Source organism: Sphaerodactylus townsendi, linkage group LG04 (genome assembly GCF_021028975.2).
Source record: "Sphaerodactylus townsendi isolate TG3544 linkage group LG04, MPM_Stown_v2.3, whole genome shotgun sequence".
Lineage (NCBI taxonomy): Eukaryota > Metazoa > Chordata > Lepidosauria > Squamata > Sphaerodactylidae > Sphaerodactylus > Sphaerodactylus townsendi.
The window spans coordinates 12,797,855-12,814,008 of record NC_059428.1 but is presented as its reverse complement, the minus strand read 5'-3'; the positions used below and the strand labels follow the sequence as shown (position 1 = coordinate 12,814,008).

General features: G+C 44.4%; 2 long non-coding RNA genes across 2 annotated transcripts; one reads left to right on the top strand and one right to left on the bottom strand.

The window, feature by feature from the left end:
• Positions 1–1,405: 1,405 nt before the first annotated feature.
• On the bottom strand, positions 1,406–14,731 carry LOC125430921. The gene is made up of 4 exons (XR_007244256.1): positions 14,721–14,731; positions 11,739–11,742; positions 3,087–3,096; positions 1,406–1,506 (listed from the first exon to the last, which is right to left on the bottom strand). It is a non-coding gene; the product is annotated as an uncharacterized LOC125430921 (long non-coding RNA).
• LOC125430917 lies at positions 6,964–10,234 on the top strand. Its single transcript, XR_007244252.1, has 2 exons — positions 6,964–8,942; positions 9,072–10,234. It is a non-coding gene; the product is annotated as an uncharacterized LOC125430917 (long non-coding RNA).
• Positions 14,732–16,154: the final 1,423 nt, after the last annotated feature.

Below are 16,154 nucleotides of genomic sequence, written 5' to 3'. Positions count from 1 at the left end.
CCCAGACCTTAAATCTTGGATCAAAGAAGCAAGGAAATATCTTCCCTCGGCTTGTGCTTGGAGATTAGGGAATTTCTCCATTGACCTGTCTGGTCTGTTGGAAGCTTTACCCTTTTAAACACACACGATCAGACGGTGAGCCAATAAGTTTGAATTTTATTGAGCAGCTCGGCTGCCTAACAAGTTCATGTCTACCTGGCGGTCTGAAGCCAGCTCAAGGCTGACGGCAAGATCGGCTGCTCCATAAAATTCCCTCCCAGGAAATCAGCTATGCAGTAAAGCTGAAGTTGGGGGGGGGGGGGGGCACGTTTTACATCCCTCTAAGTTGCATGGGGACAAACAGCGCGCTCCTAACAAGAGTTACTCCCATCTCAGCCTGTTAAAGTCAATAGGCTTAGACTCAGGGGTGTAACAAGGCAAACTGGAGCCCTGGGCAAAACCTGAGTTGGATGCCCCCCCCCCCCATGGTTGGCCACCCCACCACAATCCCCAAAAATTTTTTGCACCAGGTCATTGGTGCCTGCAGGGGTGCATTTTTAGACATATCACCACCAAAATTTCAGCGTATCATCAGGAGACTGTCCTTATGCTACCCTCCAAGTTTGGTGCAGTTTGGCTCAGTGGGAACAAAGTTATAAACCCTCAAAAAGGTAGCCCCCATCTCCTTAGCTCCCATTGGAAAGAATGGGGGATGGCACACCCCCTTTGAGGGTCCCTAGCTTGGCCCCCCTAAACCAAACTGCACCAAACTTGGGGGGGTGCCATCAGGACAGTCTCCAGATGATACCCTGAAATTTTGGTGCCGATATGGCCAAAAATGCGCCCCCTGCAGGCCAAAAATGGAAAACCACTAAAAATACCCCAAAACGAACCCTGCATTTTTGGTGCCTCCCACAAGGTGATGCCCTGGGCAGCTGCCCACCTTGCCCAATGGGCATTACGCCCCTGCTTAGACTGGAGAAACTCTTCAGAGGATCATGCTAAAAAGCAATGCTTTGGCTCTCTTCATTGCAAAAGGGAGAGGAGGAACAGTTCTCCCTTCCCCCCTAGGATAGAAGTCAGGCTTTCAATCTTTGCATTGCTCAGGGAGGAGAAGGATAGAGCTCGTGTCTATCCATCCTCTTCCTATTCGTCAGTTTCCACTGAACAAAAAGGGCAGGATTGTCATGGGTTTCCCCTGCGATTTTGTTCACTATGTATGATAATATAAAAGAACAGTGGGGAAGAGCTGTGTCCCAAGGGTAGACTGCAGGCGCTGCTGATTCCCAGATTCAACTCCTGCTCTCTCTAGTTCTGTACACAAAGACCGGGACTACACATCCTCTCCTGCCCCTGCAGTTTCATGAGTTTCCATATGTTGCTCCAGCCATACACCAGTTGCACAGAACTGCTTAAAAAAAAAGGAGAGACCCAAATGGGCTCAAAATGGCATTGCAGAAAAAGAGGGAGGAAGTGGTTCTGGTGGGTTTTCCGGGCTGTGTGGCCGTGGTCTGGTGGATCTCGTTCCTAACGTTTCGCCTGCACCTGTGGCTGGCATCTTCAGAGGTGTATCACAGAGGGAAGTCTGTTACACACAAAACGTTAGGAACAAGATCCACCGGACCACGGCCACGCAGCCCGGAAAACCCACCAGAACCAGCTGAATCCGGCCGTGAAAGCCTTCGACAGTACAGAGGGAAGGAGATTTATATTCCGTTTTTCTCAGCCACAAGGAGTCTCTAAGTGGCTTACCAACTCCTTTCTTTTCCTCTCCTCACAACAGACACCTTGTGAGGCAGGTGGGGTCGAGAGAGTTCTGAGAGAACTGTGACTGGCCCAAGGTCACCCGGCAGGCTTCATGTGAAGGAACAGGGAAACAAGCTTGGTCCACCAGATCAGAGTCCACCACTCAGATGGAGCGGGGAATCAAACCTGGTTATCTAGATAAGAGTCCCCCTGCTCTTAACCACTACACCTGCCGGGGAAAGGAATGGTTTTGTGCAGTGTTCCCCATATGGAAACTTTACGAAAGGGAATTATTTTGCTTTTCCACTTACACATCATCATCATCATCATCATCATCATCATCATCATCATCATCATCATCATCATCATCATCATCATTATTATTAATATTATTATTAAGAGTTTGGATTTATATCCCCCCTTTCTCTCCTGCAGGAGACTCAAAGGGGCTTACAATCTCCTTGCCCTTCCCCCCTCACAACATCCTGTGAGGTGGGTGGGGCCAGTGGTGGGATCCAAAAATTTTAGTAACAGGTTCCCATGGTGGTGGGATTCAAACTGCATTAGTATGAGCCAATGGGGGCTGGGTGGGGCAATGACAGGGCATGGGCTGGGCGTTCCAGAGGTGGGGAGGCATTCCTGAGGCGGGGCTGTGGCAGGAGCGCGAGCCACTGCGCCCGACCGCAGGCTGAGGAAGCTGAATGCACACAGGCGCTGAGCTGCCACGCACGCCGGTGCACCTCCTGCTAGGGACGGCTTCAAGTTCTGCGCTCTACTGCTGAGAGAAGGGGCGTAACTACGGCAAAAATCTACGTAGCAAAAAATCACCAATTAGGCAACCTCCTCTTCCCGGTACTGGGGCCACAAATGAGTGAAGTAGTGCAACCTACACTACCTCCTGGGAACTCCCGTGTGAGAACTCCTGCTGGATCCTCACCTCTGGGTGGGGCATGGAAGAAAGCTCCAAAAGCTGTGACTAGCCCAAGGTCACCCAGCTGGCGTGTGTGGGAGTGCACAGGCTAATCTGAATTCCCCAGATAAGCCTCCACAGCTCAGGCGGCAGAGCGGGGAATCAAACCCGGTTCCTCCAGATTAGAATGCACCTGCTCTTAACCACTACGCCAGTGCTGCTCCTCTTCACAGATTTCCTCTTCACAGCACCGTTTTTGCATGGGAAAAATGCTCAGAAAGGAGCCCTTCCTTAATTCGCAGTGCCATTCTGAAAATGTGTGGACTCTGTTGCTGTTTTTTAAATACAAGCAGTACCCCACGACTGCTGTGTAGCTGCGAGGAGCACATGAAAATGACTGTAAACGGGTGAAACAAGTTAACTGATAATTTGGCTCATGGCCCATGGAAACAGAGGTGGGACTTGAATCCAGATCAGCCAGACACGGCTTTTCAACCTGCTAGCTATTGCCGCCAACTTTCAATACAACCCACATTAATGAACTTTGTATATTATGAGAGATGTAATCTCTGGACAGCCCGTAGCTGAACCATTGCAAAAGCCACCTCTGTGATTAATTTCATTCCCCATAGCTATTTTTGCTTATGGAGTTTGATGTAGTTTTTTCTGTAAAAAAAAAATCAGCAACAGGGGAATATGATCATTACCGCCAAGTTCTCGGGGCTTCTTTGCTTGGTAACCGTGACAACCGCAAGAGTATGTTAGCCAACAACGGATGTGCTGCGGACCGAGTTCCACTCAGTTTCCTCTATAGAGAGAGCAATATTCTGTGATTTAATAGAGCCGTATGCAATTCTTCCTTTTTTTTTTTAAGTTCAGCATCGCAAAGCATATGGAGGACGAACTGGATTCCTCTCACTTGTTCACTGCTCTGGTATTTTAGATTGTGCTTCTTAAATGGTTTGAACGTTAACTGAAAGGGGGAAAAAAACCTCTTATCTTGCTTCTCCATCCCATTTTGTTATGAATATAAATGGTTTATTATTAATGGATTTTGCTTGTGTAATATAATGCAATTTTTAGATTACAACTGAGAGAGCACATGCTATGATTTTTTTAAAAAAGTGAATTTTTGCTTACCATAGAATTTTGGTGTGTGTTTTTAACCCCCAAAGTAGCCAAGATGGCATGCAGACAGAAAGGTCAATGATATCACAGATCTTCAACTTTTTACTAAATGGACTTTCCTGTCACTGTACAGACTTGCCTTGGTGTCGGATGTATTGGTTGTTTGCACTGAACTGGCGGCTTTCCCTAATTTTGGACTAAGGAACATCTGTCCCTGCCATATTACTTTTTGAACTTCTCTTCCCTTCTTCATGAGTCCCACAAGTAAGGGTGCCAGACCTACCCGTAGCATGGAAGGCCCCTATCTAACAGACGCTGTTGCCTTCTGCTGCTCACTGTGTTGGCAGGACAACCTGAAAGTGATAATGTGTAGCTCTAGGAATCACCAAAAACTCTATGGTTTAACCATAAAGTTTCTGGGGATTCCTAGAGCTACCCATTTTCACTGTCTCCCTTGCCCCTTCCCTTCAGCCTCTCCACTGGTTGCGAGCCTTGGCCTGTCAACTTGGGAAGACTTCCTGCTAGTGTTATGCAGAGCAGATGCATGAGATGAAGTGTCTTGATCACTTTTTTAGAGTAAGACCCTCTAACTGCATGGGCTTGCAAAGTAGGTATTGATTCTTGTCCAGTTTGCAGCAAGCCTGGACAGTTGGATTCAGACAGTATTGGCCTTGTAGCAACCATGACATTCAAGCCTTTACCTGATGGCACCAGAGTCCCAAAAGCTGTCATTACTGTCTAGCGTGGGCTTTTCACATTGTCCTCAGAAAAAAAATGGAATATCGCCATTGCAGAGTGCTTCAGCTGTATTTCAGTTGGCAACTCCTTTATCTGTATAATTCTGCTTGTGCCTTCTTTATCATCCTGCTTTTCCTCTAAGGAATTCAGGGTTCGGTCTCCCCCTTCTTGCAGCGTTATCTTAGCGGGAGCCCTGTAGAGTAGGCTTAGCGAAGAGATAGTGGATTGGATCCCTTCAACCATTTCTGTGCAGGCAAAGGGGGCTATTTTTTTTTGCCAATTCTCCCCCTTGCAGACCCCTGATAGCTGTTCATGAAGGTCTCCTGTCCCCAGGAACAACGTTTCAAGGTTTCTTTTGCCCTACAGTAACAGAGGGGAGGTAGAACCGTTGTGTTGTCATCGAAGGCTTTCACAGCCGGAATCACTGGGGTGTTGTGGGGTTTCTGGGCTGTATGGAGAAGAGATGATAAAGTCGAGAAATGCTCACTTGGCCACAAAGTTTACTTGTTCAAATGCTCGATTGCCCACAAAGCTCTCACTGGGAGACTTTTGGCCCATTGCTGGCTTGGACCCCACCCAAATTCTCCATAAGGACAACACAACTGGGGTGTTGTGGGGTTTCCAGTCTGTGTGGCCGTGTTCCAGTAGCATTTCTCCAGATGTTTTTGCCTGCATCTGTGGTAGGATCTGACGGTAGGATCTTCAGATCCTCTGAAGATGCCAGCCACAGTTGCAGGCGAAACATCAGGAGAAAATGCTACCGGAACACGGCCATACAGCCCGGAAACCCCACAACATCCCAGTAGTGTTGTCCTTGTGGAGAATTTGGGTGGGATCCAAGCCAGCAATGGGCCGAAAGTCGCCCAGTGAGAGCTTTGTGGCCAATCGAGCACTTGAACCAGTGAACTTTGTGGCCAAGTGAGCATTTCTCGACTCCTAGTTGAACATTATCATCTCTTCTCTACAAAAGGCAGAAAACGTCACTATTCTGGTTGCGCTGCTGGTTTGCCCGGAGCAAAAAATAATCAGTTATGAAAATATCAGCGCTAATGACGTCGCTCAGTAACTTTGAATCCGCTGCGGGAGTTAATTCTGCTATTCCGAAGGATCCGTTTTGTTCAAAGTTTTGTTGTGTGACAGCACAAATCTGCCCTGGAAAAGATAGCGTAGCCTAACACCATGTGATATCTGTCTCTTCTTATAATTGCTTTTGCCTCCCACTACAATTATGATATTGCTATCGTTTTATTTTAATTAAATAAAACAAGAACGCCAAACAAGAACGATCAGTGATCCCAAATCAGGAAACCCGACGTTAGCAGCCGCCTAATGATTGCCGAGATATGATTTAGTGCAAATGTCCTTTTGTTTAAACTGAAAGAAAAGAAACAATCTGGCACTGTTTTTCTTTCTTTCTTTTGGTCACCGGGGATATTAATTCCACCGAGGAAGCCGAAGATCAGTTTTTAAGAGACAGCTGGCTACCTATATTTAGAATAAAATTGGAATTGTTTTTCTAACCACTGTTGCAGATCTCAGATACTTACCCTCATTTGGCTTTAACTGTGTTTAACAGGATAAGGAGGGAGCTGTACTATAGGATCCCAGGGGGTGTGTTATAGAGTACATCATTTCAGCTCACAATAATGATCACATATTATTATTTTTTTGGCCAGCATGGAGGTTTGAAAATTGGATTCTGGGGCTCTAGAGTTCCTTAGAATCATAGGATTATAGAGTTGAAAGAGACCCCAACGGCCATCCAGTCCAACCCCGTCCAATGCAGGAACACATAATGAAAGCACTCCTGGCCATCTAGCCTGTGTTTAAAAATCTCCAAAGAAGGAGTCTCCACCACACTCCAAAGTAGTGCATCCCACTGTCGAACAGCCCTGATGGTCAGAAAGTTCTTCCTAATGTTTAGGTGGAATCTCTTTTCCTTCACCTTGAACCCATGACCAGTGGTGGGATCCAAAAATTTTAGTAACAGGTTCCCTCGCCAGCCCCCCCTCAGCAAAGGGGGCAGAGGCGTTCCTAGGCAAACCTGAGCGCTGGGCAAAACCTGAGTTGGATGCCCCCTCCCATGGGCAGCCAATTCCCACCACTTCAAATCTCTGTAGAATTTTTTGCTGTAATTCAGGTCACTTCTAAATCATCACCACTGCTACTATAGGAAAAAATGTCTCTAACCTTACAAATCTAAAGACAGCAATGCAGTGAAACATACAGGTTCCCTTTGATAGAGACTCAAGTGAGACAAAAGGTAATGTAGGGGTTAGCTGAGAATCCAAAGAACTGCAGTACCTTGAGGCGGACTAACCTAGTTCCAGGGAGTTACATTATTAGTCAGCAATTGCTATATGGAACCCTTCACGCCTAAAGGCAGGATGTTCTTGGGGAGGCGAGGGCTTGGAGAAGGAAGTGCTGACTCCACCTTAGTAAACTCCTCTCGGTACATACAAATAATTAGTAACTCCGAATCTCTGGAATCTCAGGAGAACCTTGCTGGATCCCACCTCTCCAGCTCATGACTCCTGGTCCTAGTCCCTGATATAGCAGAAAACAAGCTTGCTGTCTCTACTCCACACATGACGTTCCTCCGACATCTAAAAATGATGGCCACTGATGGTCACCTCTTAACCTTCTCTTTACCAAACTAGATATACCCAGCTCTCTATATAAGAGACCCAATATTTGACTGCAACAGGACAGCAAAGCCAGCCCCTCAGCCATATCTTATGGAAACAAACGAGAAACAATGAAGTGAAAAGAAAAATCCCTCTGAGGCGTCTTCCGCACATGCAGAATAATGAACTTTCAATCCACTTTCAATGCACTTTGAAGCTGTGCAGAATAGCAAAATCCACTTGCAAACAGTTGTGAAAGTGGATTGAAAGTGCATATTATACTGCATGGGCGAAAGGGGCCCATGAGAGTCTTCAGTGAGCTGGCTAAGACCAGAGTCTCTTTCAACTTCTGTGGTTCCCTGAATGGCCCTCCCTTGCTGTCTGTCATAATCAGTGGTGGGATTCTAATAATTTAACAACCAGTTCCGCTGGTGGGATTCAAATAATTTAACAACTGGTTGCTTACAAGTTCTTTACAAGTTACAAGTTACATTTTAACAACCGGTTCTGCTGAAGTGGTGCGAACCTGTTGAATCCCACCATTGGTCATAATATAATCTGAGCTGTAAAGTAACCTGCAGGCACTGAGTCGCCTCCAGACGAAAGAGGTAGTTTCCAACAATTATTATTATTTATTAATTTTCGTATACTATCCAACCCCTGAAGCCTCCAAAGGGCTACAGGAAGCTGCACTGGGTAGAGGTCCGCGGGAAAGTTGATTTCAGCAAGCATCGCACTTCTTGTGTTGCACAGGAGCATCCGTTCCCAGTTTTATGCCATCTTTCCAGAATCTCTGCAAGCAAGGATAGCTTTGTTGAAAGTGCCATGTCTTTTGGCTGGGATAGCAGTTCTGATTTGAATGGCCTATTCTCAATGGGGAAAAAAAGACTGACAACAGTAGAATTTGAGTGGGAATAGCAGAGTGGGAATAGTCGGAATAGCAGAGCAACGGAAGGACTCCTTCGTGAAAGGGACGCACAAAATGATAAAAGGTTAAAGTGAGGAAACAGGCCGGCAGGGAGAAAAACAGGATGTAGCATAATGGAGGAAAGCCAAAGGAGGCAAAGAAAGAACTTTAAATATTCTATGCTTTATATTTATAATCTCTTATCAGTGACTGGATTCCTCCAGTCTCTTTATTAAAATTCATTGCTTTTTAAACTCACTGTTCAGTGTCTGGTCGTTCAGTCGATGTTTATTGAAGGAAAACAGCCAGCGGCCTGCGTTTAGTGGCAAGCGTCAAATTCGGAGATAGCTTCTTTGATAAAATAAATCCACACTTTCTAGGTAGAAGAAATCTGGGCTGGAATAACTCTGCCTAGAATAGTACGGCAAATTGCATAGACTGCGGCTCCAATTCCGAGAACCCTTTCACGGGTGTAAGTCCTACTGAATAAAGTGGGACTTACTTCTGGGCAGGGCTTCTTCAGCCCTAGCCCTAGCCCTAACCCTAACCCTAACCCGTATCCAGGCCCAACAGTGCCTCATCCTAAAAAGAGGTACACCCACAGAACTCCATGGAAATCAGCGGGCTTAGAAGGGACTAACTCTGCTAAGGAGGAGGTTGTTGGGAGTTTGTTATGTCACGTCAGCTTAACAGGATAGACTGAGGAAATAATGTTCTTGTGTAACAAGGATTTAATGCACAATTTCAACATGTCCAATCGGGTTTCATGATAAGAATGAGTGCAAACGATTGTGGGGGTTTTGTGATCATGGACAGATCTAGGTAGGCTTGCCAACTCCAGGATGGAAAATTCCTGGAGATTTTTGTGGGGATGGATCCTGTGGAGGCCAGAGTTTGGGAATGGGAGGTACGATGTGGAGTACGATGCTATGGAGCAGGGGTCTTCAGATGTTCATGGACTACAATTCCCATCAGCCCCTGCAAGCATGGCCAAGTGGCAGGGCTGATGGGAATTGTAGTTTATGAACATCTGGAGGGCCATAGTTTGAAGACCCCTGCTATGGAGTGTCACCCTCCAAAGCAGCCATTTTGTCCTGGGGAAATGATCTCAGTAGACCAGGTGTCGGTTATAATCCCAGGAGATCTTCAGACCCCACCTGAAGTTGGCATCCTTCACAGTAGGCTGACAAGGACAGACGTGTTCATGATTCTGATCCTTTTTTATTTCTATTTTTCTACTCTTTTCAAATCATCTTTGATTACCTTTTTCGGCTTTTTTTAAAAAAAATTCATAAAATTAAAATGCATCATGACAGATAAAGTAATATGTGAAACTTGCTTACCTGTTCTAACACCTGAACTTACAACTTTTTAAATCCCATTTGGCACTTGCATAACTTGACTTCATTTCCTTTCCCTTCCTCTCCGTATTCTCCTTCCGATTTCTGTTTAAAGCCATTCACAGTACAATCCTAAACAGAGTACACCCTTCTAGCCCCTTTAACTTCATTGGGTTTAGAAAGGTGTAACCAGTGGCGGGATTCAAATAATTTAACAACCGGTTCCGGTGGTGGGATTCAAATAATTTAATAACTGGTTGTTTACAAGCGCCGTTTTAACAACCGGTTCTGCCGAAGCGGCGTGAACCGGCTGAATCCCACCACTGGGTGTAACTCACTTTCAGATTATAGTTTAAGTATGCATAGAAGTGAACTGTTGGTCATTTTTTCTCTGACTGCAAGTAAAACAACTCGGGCTTTGGTTTTGTGGGGAGCTTTTTGGTGGCAAATTCTTATGTACTGTTGCAGTTCTAATCTGTGGATGGTGGATTCGTTTTAGACCAAAACGTTTAAACAGGGTTCTGAATTTTTTTTCTGTTAACATCTGGCTCGCATGCCCAGCAGCTGGTGAGATTTGTATGTATATGAAAGATTACTCCATAGCCCACTTTGTAAGATGTATGGACTAATGCGAATCTTCTGTCCAAAGGTGTGTTTGAGAATGTATAATTAAATGTCTGGATTTTAAAAAGAAAAGACAACTGTATTTGAAATTGAAAATGGGAACGACGTACCCAGATGCTTGGGGGAGAAGCTATTTCTTCTTTTTTTTTGCATTTCTTATGTAATCTGTTTCTATTCATGAGTGTAACAAATGCTTTGTATTTGTGTTAATCACAATAAAAGGACATAAAATGAACAGCTGTTCAGTCTTTGAAAGTGCTTTGGTTGTAGATAAAGTAGCAGGGATCCGTCTTGAAAAGACGCTTATCCATTTTTCCCCCACACATCCCTAATGCTTTTTTTTAACATGATTCCCTGTGCAGATTTGAATTCATTTGGAGAGTTAGTGCCTCGTAATGTAAGCTTTTATTGCCCGTTTCCAATCTACCGTTATATATCTGTATAAATACACACACACACATACAGAGGGTTGTATCCAATGGATAGAGTCATTTAGTTGAAAAAGGTTTGGTAGAGTGGATGGGTCTATGTACTTTCCTGGACTGCGCAACCCACTGCAATTAAAAAAAACGTATCCTAAATGATGTTGTACCCTTCTGAATCCATTGAAATCATTGGGCCTAGGATTATGTAATTGTGTTTAGGATTGCATTTCTTCTTCTAAAAACCTTGATCCGCCATTCTGTCAAGGGGTCCCTTATTCAGTTCAACATGGCTGCCCTCTGAAATGTATTTGTCTTCTTGTGGTAAGATAGGGGAACGTGAAAATGGAGCACAGGATCACCAGTAGGTAGCTTTAAAAAAAAGAAAGAATTGAGGAACTGGCGTTGTTTCCTATTTGGGTCAGAGAAATGTACATGGAGAGTGATTCATTATTCTCAGTCCTGCACATTTTTTTTCTTGAAAGCCAGTGTCTCTGGGTTGAATAGACATCCAAGACAACTGAATAGTGTTGAATAGACATCCAAGACTTCTGGCCCAATTTTTTAAAAATCCTCTTTAAAAATAAATAAGTAAATGCTTTAAGTTAAGTTTTTCCGAAGAGGCAGCATTTAGACTCTCAAAATGAATTATTAATAGTGTGTGGAAACACAACTGCCCTGACATGAATAGCCCAAGCTAACCCAATCTCATCCGATCTCAGAAGCTAAGGAGGGTCATCCCTGACCACTATTTGGATGGGAGACCACCACCGGAGTTGCTACTTTCTAAACATCTTATGCCCTGAATACCCTTCAGCGTTGCTGTAAATCAGCTGTGACTTGATGGCAGATAGATAGATAGATAGATAGATAGATAGATAGATAGATAGATAGATAGATAGATAGATAGATAGATAGATAGATAGATAGATAGATAGATAGATAGATAGATAGATAGATAGATAGATAGATAGATAGATAGATAGATAGATAGATAGGATGGATATGGGGAATTGGATAGGGATGGATGGATGGATGGATGGATGGATGGATGGATGGATGGATGGATGGATGGATGGATGGATGGATGGATGGATGGATGGATGGATGGATGGATGGATGGATGGAGACAATGTTTTTTTAAATGTCAATTTATCACTTGGTGAGCCAGTTAAGTAGAATCATAGAATCATAGGGTTGGAAGAGACCACAAGGGCCATCAAGTCCAACCCCCTGCCATGCAGGAACAGACAGTCTAAGCACCCCTGACAGATGGCCATCCAGCCTCTGTTTAAAAACTTCCAAAGAACACTCCACTCCACTCCAAGGAAGTGTATTCCAAGAAAGTAAGCTCCAGACAGATAACTAAAATGCCAAAGGATAGGCTTTCTCAATCAGTGCCGCCCTTGATTCCTTTTTGATGTTTTCTTGGCCACATGAAAGCCCCATTTCCAGGTGCGAAACCTGTGTGGTTGGGGCTGGGTCTTGTTGACTCAACTGATACTGTCGAGCCTTCCCATACCCCCTCAGCCATGTCTGTGCAGTTGTGTCATTCAGAACTGGTCCAGGGGCGCTCACAGAAAAGGGCCCACCACACAGCTTGGATCACATCTGTAAGTTGATAGGTTCATGAAGGTAGCAATGTTAGGCTCATTCCGCACATGCAGAATAATGCACTTTCAAACTGCTTTCAGTGCTCTTTGAAGCTGTGCGGAATGGCAAAATCCACTTGCAAACAGTTGTGAAAGTGGTTTGAAAACGCATTATTTTGCGTGTGCGGAAGGGGCCTTAGTTTGCAGTAGAAGAACTGCATTTGAGTCCAGCAGTATGTAAGGTTTTAAGAGTCAATACCCTTTGTCCGATAGGGACGACTATGCCTATTTGTATCTGACAAAGGGAGCTTTGATTCTCAAAAGCTTACACCCTGAAAGTCGTCTTGATAACCAAGATGCTACTGGACTAGTATCTCGCTCATCTAAAGGGTCAAATCTGTCATCTTGCCAAGTAATTAAGGAAGATATAATCGTGTGCTTGATGCAGATGAGAGGTGAAAGAGTCATCTGTGAAGGCTGTTTACGACCTCCTGCCAAAAGGTGAGGGAAATACTTGTTTGATAGGGCATGGAATGGGAAAAACAGTTGTCTGGAATCACCCAGCAGAATGTTGGGGCTCAAGTGTGCTCTAGGAAACCACTCAAACATGTTCCTGACCCCCACAAATGTATAAATATAAGGAATGACTGGACAGTAATAGACATCCGTGGGGAACCTCACCCCTGCTTTGCTGTATTCTAATATGCTGGGTTCTTCCATAATTCAATGACCTTGTCCATCTATCACTGGTGCCATTTCCACCTTTCTGTTCAATTATTAAAGGAGAAACCCCGGGTTGGTGGTACAATCTGGCTCCACAGCACTCCAAATGTTGGCTGTGCTCTCCGAAATAGTTTGCCACTTGTAATCTTTTCCTAGATCAATACCTTACCAAATTCAGCTCCTGGGGCTCAAGTCTGCATGAAGAAAATGCTATCCAACTGGGAAGGCCTGATCCCTCACATCAGATGGGTGGAGTCCGAATGGTGATGGAGGAGATGCGTGTTCTTTCGATGGGGGACGGATACTCGAATATAAGCTTGGGGGCTTAGACCCATTAGAAATTAAGTCTTTCCCTAGTTTTCTAGGAAAGGCAGAAGTAGTGGATTTAGCAGGAGAAGAGATATTTCTGTAGGCTCCAATTGCCTTGGGACTTAGACCATATTTCTGGGCTTTAGATTTGGGTGAAGATGAAGGTGTCCTAGGAACATCAGGAATTATGATACTGCCAGGTTCTTCCTCACCATCTTCCTGCCATTAAATCCTTCTCCACTTTGCCTGTGACATGTGTCCTTATTCCTACCTTGCTACTTCTAAAACAACCCTCTTCTTCATTATACCCTCAGTATTTTGATCCAGTTTAGATACTGGCTGTGATTTTTGCCTTTCCCGCTACCTCTGGTTTCCCATCATCGATCAGATCCTTTGCTTCTCCATCCATTCTGGCAGTGGTGGGATCCAAAAATTTTAGTAACAGGTTCCCATGGTGGTAGGATTCAAACTGTGGCGTAGCGCCAATGGGGCTGGGTGGGGCACGACGGGGGCGTGGCCGGGCATTCCGGGGGTGGGGCATTGCTGGGCGGGGCTGTGGCAAGGACACAGCCACTGTGCCAGTCCTTGGGTGGGAAACGAAGGCTGCCACGCACGCCAGTGCACCTCCTGCTAGACTGCTTCAAGTTCTGCGCGCTACTGCTGAGAGGAGGGGCATAACTACGGCAAAAATCACATGGCAAAATCACCCATTAGTAACCCCCTCTCGGCACACACAAATAATTAGTAACCTACTCTCGGGAACCTGTGGGAACCTGCTGGATCCCACCTCTGCATTCTGGTATCCACACCTCAACCCTCCTTTAAGCAGCTTCTGAACACTGGCTCACTTGAGGACTTCTACACGGAGGCAAGATATCCCACACCTTCGGTCCTCCTATATAGCTTAAGGGCAATGGGTCATATATCAAAAGCAGCCTGATGATTTTTCCTACTGCTGACTGAATCTGTTCCGATCCGTTCTCTTCAAGTTAACTGAGTCTACCAAATCTATTGATTTGAGCTGCTCTTCACTGTTGGCCTTCTCCCCTGAACAACATTTGGCTTTGCAATTGCCGGTACTACAACACTGGTGTGGTGGAGTTGCATGTTATTTCAAGTTGACAGATAACTGACATGTAGGTTCTCTGTTGACCTCAAGACACTATTATCAAAATTTGTCATCAACACATACATGAGTTTTCTGAGCTATACCCTGAAAAGGATAAAGGTTGAAAGAGCAGAGGGATCACATTTCCATCTCTGTCTAAGAGGATTTAAGAAACGTTGTATTTGGGATTTATTCTAGCTGTGTGAATGATACTCAAGAATCTAATGCTATGCCCACAGCAATTTTCCAGACAGTCATTTTCACTTTGTACTATTACTTCGGTCTGTGGGATTTGCCAAAGGGGTTGGCTGTTTTTCTTCACATTTTATCAACAGGGTACCATGATCCTTTTATGCCCAAAGGTAACGATGGTTAGCATCAAAAGAAACGACTGCATGTACACCCAAAGGTTAGAACTTGCCCAGTGGGATATTTTGCTCTTTGAAAAACAAACTGTTATGCCATATCACGTTTTGAAGATCCTCTTAATGTCAGAGGAATTTTTGCCACTTGACCAAGTTGGAGCATTTGAAATGAGTTATGTGATATTATTGGATCCCAACCAACGCAGGATCTCAACCAATATTTTGGACTACAGGAACTAGAAATAAGCCTAGCATAAGAACCATGGTAAACATGGAGAGAGTCCTTTTTAGAGTAGATTCTCATAACCATTCCTTCCCCTGCAGTTTGACTCCTCCAGTGGATTCTGAGATGTAGAAGTAGTCTTGCTTCAACATGATTTCCCCACCCCCACCAGGATATGACCCTTTAAATCTTGATATGTGTTGTAACATTCACAAGAGCAGAATATCTGGGATCTATTGAAGAGATCAGATCAGTTGAAACATATATAATCTTCTGCCACACAACCAAACCTCACCAAATACCCTGTTTATTACTTAGGCGGTGGTCTTCTGAACATGATATATGTGTGCAGATATGGTTTATCCCAGTGGTGATACTTTATGCCAAGTGGTGAGCCTTCCTTTGATGGAAGATGTCCTGTGGAGAAAGATGCCATGCAAAAGAGGAAGGGTCTTTACTTGATGGAACAGAGTCCTTGGGTTAGATCCTGCAAGCTTTTCAGCTTGACCTTGCTCAGTTGCTCTCATTATAACTCCAATTTTGGGGGGCATTTGTCCATGTGGGTTCTAAGATTTCCAGCATGTTTTTGGAAGTCAAAAATGGCCACTCCCCCCTCTTTTGCTACCAGAAAAGCTGGTGAGCCTCAACCCGCTGGATTCAACCCGTTGGATTCAACTTACAGTGAAGTTCCAAAATGTTGACAGCAGTCCAGTTTGGAAAGCAGACGTTCCTCATTCTACAGCTTGCAAGTGTATGTTTAGTTTGTTATTTAGAACAGCTATACCCTTCCCTGATCATATGTTCTTCCAATGATATAAGAAATACAAACTGAACAAAATGACTAGAAGTGTATTGCTGGGCCAGGGGAAAGTACAGGTTGGAGAATTCACAATCAACTACTAAGGTATTTGTTACATATATTTACTGATTTGAGCTTCAAGAGATCGTTTTTGGGTTGTCGTTTTCTTCCAAAACGAGACAATCCTTCAAAAGCAGTGCTGAACGGCACATACTCTCTGTCTGTCTTTCAAATACTTGTATAATTGATTCTAAATAACCATCAGCTTTCAAAGAATGGAAGCCTGTGTGCTGATCTTAAATGACCACAAAAAAACCCCTTCTATGCCACCTTTTTGTTTATTAGTGTCCCACCAATGTTAGAAGGTAACACTATTGCTAACATTTCCAAACTTCCCTCATATAAGGGGTTATTTTTACATTTTCCAGATGCCCATTCCAAACCCTGTATATTTACTCAAGTAAATGCAATTTTTTACTGTGAGAATGTGATACATCCAGACAGCCGAAAAGCCCATCTAAACAGGCTTTCTCTGACATTGTCTTCCAAGAGACTCACACGAGGCTAAAGCGATGGAGAAACCAGCAAAACAGAGGGACTGAAATGAAATTTAT